The sequence below is a fragment of the Heterocephalus glaber genome, unplaced genomic scaffold, assembly GCF_053883595.1.
Source record: "Heterocephalus glaber isolate CG9 unplaced genomic scaffold, H.glaber_assembly_v1.0 deba00001744, whole genome shotgun sequence".
NCBI classification, from domain to species: domain Eukaryota; kingdom Metazoa; phylum Chordata; class Mammalia; order Rodentia; family Bathyergidae; genus Heterocephalus; species Heterocephalus glaber.
Window position 1 is genome coordinate 5,875,606 of NW_028258450.1, and position 7,405 is coordinate 5,883,010.

The window sequence follows — 7,405 nt, forward strand, 5'->3', positions numbered from 1 at the left end:
CCTTCTTTGTAGCCAGGCTAGGCCAAGGTGACTAGTTCTGGCCAGTGGATCTGGTTGGCTAGAAGTGATTTCATAGCTAGAATATCTCCTCCATCTGTCTTTTACCTGCAGGCATGGTCATGGAGGCCACAGTGCCAGGTAACACAGCAACACAATGAAAGGTCCACACTAGGGTCCCAGGATCAATAATCACAGGACACCTATGGTGTATGAAGCCACCAAGATTTCAGGGCTCATTTGTTACTGCAGCACAGTTTATCCTATCTGGACTAACTGGGGTGAGCAGTGTTCATTATAGTACTCACTGTGCTTCGTGTATTACTGAAATATTTCCTGGTACTTTTTGAAAATTTAAAACAAATTGCACACAGGGCCCACAACAAATGGGGATGTGGCAGGGTTGGGTCAGTTAGTAAGTGAAGAGGAGAAAATTAACAAGGATGAGAGTGCAGAGGGTACATCAAGTGAACATCTCTGAAGAGCAAAAAGAGAGAGGGAGAGAGAAAGAGAGGGATTTTATTCTTATATTTTGAGACTTAGTGTATGGTAGTTAAAAATTGGAATATTAAAAGAGAAGCCAAAATAAACATGTTCATGGTTCCATTACCTTGTGCTGTGGCTGGGGTAAATGTTCCCCAAAGGGCTTGGACCCCATGGTGGTGCTCCTGGGAGGTAGTGGACCTTTAGGAGGCGGGGCCTTGTGAAAAGTCCTTGGGTCATTGGGAGTGTGGCCTTTGAGGCACTGTAGGACCCTGGCCTCTTCTTTCTCTTTACTCTCTGCCTAGTGACGCTCACAGCTTCGCTCTGCCACACACACCCTGCCCCTGCCATCTGGCACCCCGACTAGAGGCCCTCAGCAACAGGGCCACTCAATCACAGACCCATGAGCTAAATAAACCTTTTCAAAATAAGCAAATCATCTTGGTATTTTGTTTTCATGACTTGAAGCTGACTAATACACTCTGAAAGAAGTAGTTCTAATGAAATTCTTTATTCACTATTAAGGTTGGTCTCTACTGCAAATGCACAAAGTGGAATCTTTAAAATCATAGGCTTTGGTCCTAGGCTAACTGGGTTTGAATTTCCGATTTGCTATGTGCTGGGCAAGTTATTTATCCTCTCTGTGTCCCCATACAGAATGGCTGGTGAGGCCTAGTGAACACACTTATTTCAAGGGCTGAGACAGGACCTGGCCACAGAAAGCCTTTTCAGCTTTTTTCAAAAATCTTAAGCTCTTTCTTCTTTTGCTCCTTTCCTTCTTCCATTCTTTCTTTGTGGTGCTGGAGATGAAACTGAGGGAATCATGCTAGGCAAGGGCTCTACACTGAGCTACACCCTCAGCCCCTTAGGGAGCTTCTTATTATTAGGGACTGCTATTACTACATGATGTTCACTATCCCACTTACTGTATTCCACTTCTTGATATTTCTATTATTTCCTTTATTCTTCCCATACTGTAAGTTCAGAGCTTTTCAGGCTTCTCTTTCCTCTTGGTGCTGACTTATAGAATTCCAGAGCTTGTCCTTAAAAACCACAGGCTGTCCAGATGGCGAAAAGAACCTCAGCCAGAGAAGGAGAAAAGGATTCCTCTTTCTACCAGGCTGTAGAAGAGCAAAATCCAAGCTCTGGCATCAAACTGCCCTTCTGGCCAGGTGTGGTGGTGCATAGCTGTGATCCCAGCACTTGGGAGCCTGGGGCAAGAGGATCACAGTGAGTTCGAGACCAGCCTGAGCTACATAGTGAGACCCTGTCTCAAAAAAACAAAACAAAACAAACAAAAAACTTCCCTGCTGTTATTTCAAAGGCTTTGTGTAAAACACCTGAGCTGCAAAGATTGTTAAGTGTTCTTTACCTCTAGGAGGCTTGGAATTCTGACTGGCAGTTAGTGACTGGTTGTTCTTATGAGAACATCTAAATGGACATCCCTGCCTTCTCAAAGGTATAAACAGTAGGGAACATTTTTGTTCAGACAAAGGATTCACTGCCTCTTCCCCTTTCTCCCTTCAGGCAGTGACAAATCCAGCCCAGCGGTTGACCCTGACCTACAAGATCAAAACTAGATCTAGGCAGTTGTCCAGAGCGTTATACTATTGAGATTTGGGGGTTGTTTGTTACTGTGGTGTGGTGGATTAACTAATGGTCAACTTGTAATGCCCAGCTGAACTGAGTCAGCGTGGTCTGGGCATGGAAGACCCACCTGAGGATTATTGCCAATAGCACAGAAAGAGAACAGGAAAGGAAGACGTGGGCTGCTGATTTTCTAGGAGAAGGTTGCTGAGGTTGGTTTTCCTGATTCGAACTTGGCTATTCTCTTGTCGAAGGAGCTCAGGGCCTTGCTGTCACCAGGAGTGGCTGCTGTTCTCATCAGGAGAGCTCAGGTCTTCACCGTGAGCATCACTTACTGGCTCCAATCCCTCAGCCTGGTATAAATCCTTCAGCTCACCAGCCCAGGTTTTCTGGCTTCTACTGCTGGCCTTTGGGCCTTCCAGGTACAGATGCTTGATAAGGGTAAGCATGAGACATTGCCATAGGTGCTAGGCCACTGCCTTGACTCTAGGCCTTCAGCTGGACTTGCGTGGGACATTGCTGTGGGGTCTAGGCCCTTGGCTGGATTCTTTGGGTCACTAGTGCGCAGCTAATCTCTTGCACTCCTCTGCATTTGACCTTCTGGGTGACTATTATAAAATAATCCTATAACTTATGTGTCCTGTATTACATCTATCCCCTTGTAAACCGACTACAACATGCGGCATAGCCTAGCCCAGCCTAATGATACACCAAGACTCTACTTGATTTCTTCGTTTTTTTTTTTTTTTGGTACCGGGGATCGAACTCAGGACTCTGTGCTTTCGAGGAAGGCGCCAGAACCCCTGAGCTAAATCCCCGGCCTCTACTTGATTTCTTATGAACAAAAATTTGGTTTGGAAATTGTAGTGGTTTTAAGTGGCTCCATAGTAAGAGATTTTCTGCAGGTGCTGCTGCCTTGGGATGACGATGGCCTTGGAGCAAGCATTAAACCAGGCGAGCCCTACCAGGCCCACAGTAACACTGTTTCCAGGAGGGAAATCTGCCAGCAGCAATGAGGGGCAGCAGGATTGGGCTGTGGTGGGGAACTGGCCTCAGGGACGTGTGGGTGAGGGGATAGTACCTTTATGGGGTCACAGTCTGGTCTTCAGATTCACTGGGCTGGAAACTCCATCTTGACAGCGGCCTGAAAGTGAACAAAGGTGGAGATACTGACTCAAGCCCACTTGCCAAGTAGGTGAAAGGTAACAGTTAATGGTTATTGAGCACTGACCATGTAGCCAGCAAAGGCTAAGGCCATTCATTCATTCAATGATTTCCTGGCTTGTGCCAGGAATTAGACAGGAACTAGCACAGCCCCTGACCTTGAGAAGCTCACATCCTGGTAAGGGAAGACATTAATAAACAAATGAGCAAGTGACTGCTGAATAGGTCAGATAGAGACAGTACTAGAGGGACAATAAAATACCCTAGAAAAAAGGGATGCTATGGAGGTTGGCAGCTCAGTATCAATACAAGGAGGTCAGGGAAGGGATCACCGAGGGAAGTTGGGCTGTGAGACAGGGACATATGGAGAGGAGCCCTTCAGAAAGAATTTTCAGTGCATTAATGGTTTACTCCACACCATAGCCCAAGGGGTAGGTTCCAGAACTACTCTCCCAGGTACCAGGCATTAAACCAGTCTCATGCATGCTAAGCAAGTGCTGTACAACAGAGCTGAATGCCCAGACCTTTGGTAGGACGGTAACATGTATTTTCCAAAGAGAAATGAGATGCACAAAGTATTTCTAGTCCTGTGTGCTCTTCAAAACCTGGTAATGCCTTCCACCAAGAGCCAGGGCTCTGTCGCTGCCCCGTTAGGTCCTGTTAGAGCTTGTGATGGCTCCTACCAATAAGGATGGGTGGATGTGATGCCATGGGACTTCTGAGGCTGAGTCCTACAAAGGTTGCAATTTGCACCTTGGCTGGCTTGCTCAGGTACTCACGCACAGCACCCAGTTTCCACTCTGAGGCAGCCTAAAATAGTCCGGGTTGAGAGACCACAAGGAGCAGCCCAGATGGGAGAGGAACTGGGGTCCTGGGAAACAGCCAGCATCAGCTGCTGAACATGGGAGGCAGCAAGATCAGGTAATTTAAACTCCAGCCTTGGAGTCTTCCTGCTGAGGCTGCAGATGTCATGGAACAGAAACACACCATCCTGCTGTGCTCACTCTGAAATCCTGGCCCACAGAATGCAGGAGCTTGGTAAATGGCTCTCTTATACCACCACATTTTGGGGTATTCTACGCCATCACTGGAATAGGAAGTAACCTAAAGCTCAGAGAAGTTACAGCACTTATTAACAACAGCTCCCATCTCCTGAGTTCAATATGTGCAGGTTGCAATTCCTACAATCACTTTCCAAGAATGACTCTTCCCTTTAAGGAGTTGTGGCAGCAGAGGCTCAGAGGGACACTGACTTGCCCAAGACCTCAAAGCTCTTCAGGGGCAGAACCAGAGGGAAAATCATCCCATCTTTCAGGCCCACAAACTGATGCTCAAGGGCCACTCACCTCGAAAAGAACTCAAACCCGGAGCTCTAAAGTTCATGTTCTTAATCTGGTACCAACTTACAAAGTGAAAATGAAAAGCTAGACTGGCTTCTTAGGGCTGCAGGTCAGAACATTCTCAAAGATTTTCATCTAGAAGCTTATGTTGAATGTGGAACCAGGCCAGGAGAGATACTGGGTTTTTAAACCATGGAGCCCTCAGCTCCTACATCCTGTCACCAGCCTAGTCTAGGCCTCCATTGCTCCCTTGAGCTACCACAGTTACCTCCTAACTAGAACTCCTACTTCTACCCTCCCTGCTACAGTCTGCTCTCAAAACAGCAGTGAGGGATCCACTGAAAATCAGCCCCTGCCTCTCCTCTTCAAAGCCAGCAATGGTTTCCATTTCAGATACAGTGAAGGCCAAAATTTTTACCAGGGCCTATGATTTGCTATCTCCCCACTCCCCCTCTGGTTCACACTGGCTTCCCTGCTTTTCCCTAAATAAATAACATTGCTAAATAACATTGCTGCCCCCAGGACCTCTGTTCAAACATCACCTCAGTGAGAATTTCTTTGACATGATTTATTCGTAGCACACTCGGTCCTCCTTACCCCATTTTATCTGTCTTCAATGTGCTTGTCCTCACCTGACAAACTTACTGCTGACTCCTCTAGCTAGAACAGAAGTTTCCAGATGGCAAGAACTTTAGTCTGCCTTGTTCACCACAGAATCCCCAGAGCTTCAGCCAAGCCTAGCACAGAGCAAATACTTGATCCATGTTTGCTAAGTGAATAGATGGATTGTCTCTTCCACACAAAAAAAGCCTGCCAAGAAGGCAGGAGAGGCCCCTGGCAGGCAAGTCTAGACAGCAAGCCAGAGACCCAATGTTCAGAGTCAAAATTACCTAGTTGGCTGCATCATCTCCAAAGGTTTGTGTTTTGTTTTTTTTTTTGCTTCAAAAGAGAAAGATACAGTGGTTAAGAACATGAACTTGCCTGGGTTTGAATCCTGCTTCTGCCACTTACTGATGGAGGCAATTTCTTTTCTTGTTGTGGTGCTGGGGATTAAACACAGGGCCTTAGGCATGGTTGGGAAGTGTTCCACCACTGTGCTATATTATAACAACCCTTACAGAAGAATTTTAACACCTCTGTGCCTGTTTTTCCATTTGTAAACTGAGAACTGGGCATTTACTCTTGGGTTCTGAAGTTTATAGTACCAACCCACAGTGGGCACTTGAGAAACATTAGCTATTCTAAGGATTCTGTTCCATTCATTTCTAGCAAGTGGCCACAGGCCAGTTGATTCCAACCCCAGGACATCTGCACCTGCATTTCCCTCTACCTCTTCCCACAGGTGTGCGTGACAGGTGTGTCTCAACATTCAGAATTTTGAATATTTGCAACTTTTTAGATTTTACAACATATTATATATTAACTACTGACAGGACATAGGAGTATGATTTGTGCAGCAAATCTCTGAAGATGACAGATTCATGGTAGATCAGATCGGGTGTTGCCAGCAAAGGCTAGGTCCAGTTGGGACACCAAGAGATTTGGAAGGCAGAAAAAACTTTGTGTTTTGACAACTTTTGGGGTTTCGAAGTAGGTAAAGTATTGTGGACCTGTAACTACTACATAATTTACTTTTTTTTTTTTTTTTGGTATCGGGGATTCAACTTGGGTCCTTGCGCTTGCGCAGCAGGCGGCGAAACCACTGAGCCAAATCCCCGGCCCCACAATTTACTTTTTACTTTGGGTCTGCATCATAACCATTAGAATGTAAACTAGGGCAGGGGAGTTTTTAAAAATTGTAAAAAGAACTGTCCTATGGGAGTAGGCACCCCACATGTAGAATAAATAGAAGTATCTGTGCACAGAGTCTTACTTCCGGAATGAGCTCAATAATATGGATGGATGAACAAGAAGAGTCTCAGAGTGCTGAAGTCCCTTGTCTACGATCACACGGCCAGCTGAGGGCTTAAACCTCAGGCTCCAATTCTCTGGCCAGACTTTATTCATTCATCCACTTACTGTAGCTATTCAACGACTATATATTAACATCTGCTATGTGTCAACTACTGTGCTCCTCCTGGGTTCAAGACAGCACGGTGAAAGGGCAAGGCTAAAGGATTGCTCTACCCCAGGCATACAAAAGACCATGACAAGGGCCGGGGATTTAGCTCAGTGGTTCTGCCGCCTGCCTTGTAAGCGCAAGGTCCTGAGTTAGATCCCCAGTACCAACAAGAAGCAACCGTGACAGCGACTCGGCCTCGGATGACTTACTGCCGGGGCGGGGCGTCAGTTAAACACTCACAAACCCCGACCACCGCCGGTTTAACCACCCCCACCGCCAGGATCTTCTCTGGGTACAACAGGGTGAGGGGCGGCCCGTGTCTCAGCTACCAGGGTCCTCGCTCGTCGGGACGCCAGCCCGCCGGGGCTCCACCTCCCACAAAAGGTGATGACGTCACAGGCACCGCGACCGAGCTGTGGCCAGCGGCCGGGAACTTCCCGCGGCCCCGCCTCGCCTTCTCACGCCTGTACTTGGGGAGAGGGGATAGGGTCCCTGGTTTCTGCGGCCGGACTCTACGATCCCCCGCAAGGACTGTGACTTACCTTCTTTGGCTGTCCAGCGGAAACTTCCGCTTAGGCCGGAGGCGCTGCGCGCGCATCCTCCACCCCCACAACCAGTCGACGCCCGCGCAGGCGCTGCTGACTTCCCAGCTACCCGCCCAGGCAGTACCTATCTGGAACCGCATTTCCCAGACGCCTTCGCGGAGTGGCCCTATTCCACTCCGGAATTCTTGCTCCTTCTACTGCGCATGTACCAGTACGAGGCCAATCAA

General features: G+C 47.6%; 1 protein-coding gene across 18 annotated transcripts in view; it reads right to left on the minus strand.

The window, feature by feature from the left end:
- The window catches only part of Vrk3 (VRK serine/threonine kinase 3), a 31,405-nt gene extending 24,083 nt beyond the window's left edge, over positions 1-7,322 (minus strand). For 11 of the 18 annotated variants that reach the window (XR_015447178.1, XR_002389817.2, XR_015447180.1 and 8 more), the window contains exons 1-3: positions 7,176-7,300; positions 5,553-5,614; positions 3,149-3,211 (exon numbers count right to left, since the gene is read on the minus strand). The gene's annotated coding sequence lies outside the window, so the exon portion shown is untranslated. Of the gene's footprint in view, positions 1-3,148; positions 3,212-5,552; positions 5,615-6,842; positions 7,011-7,175 lie in introns of those variants that run through there. The other 7 variants (XR_015447176.1, XM_087200705.1, XM_087200703.1 and 4 more) reach the window with 3 other exon arrangements.
- Positions 7,323-7,405: the final 83 nt, after the last annotated feature.